This window comes from Petaurus breviceps, unplaced genomic scaffold (genome assembly GCF_028583685.1).
Source record: "Petaurus breviceps papuanus isolate PSGF00001 unplaced genomic scaffold, PetGlider_PUasm1.0 90740, whole genome shotgun sequence".
In the NCBI taxonomy this organism is placed as follows: Eukaryota; Metazoa; Chordata; class Mammalia; order Diprotodontia; family Petauridae; genus Petaurus; species Petaurus breviceps.
Window position 1 is genome coordinate 38,353 of NW_027187330.1, and position 267 is coordinate 38,619.

The following is a 267-nucleotide window of genomic DNA, read 5'->3' on the forward strand; positions in this document are numbered from 1 at the left end:
CTATCTACATGTAGTTTGGGAGAGGTTAATGAATCACATAGAATCACACCCCCCCCCCCCCCCCAAATATATCTGGAAGTACCACTGCCCAAACTACTAAAAAACATTAGAAGAATAGGCATACCAAGATTTACATTTTTTAGTACTTTTGAATCATTATATTTTTAGAAAAGTTTTGTCATTCACCTTTCTTCAACTCAGAAAAGGAAGGAAGAAAAGAAGGAAGGAAGGAAGGAAGGAAGGAAGGAAGGAAGGAAGGAAGGAAGG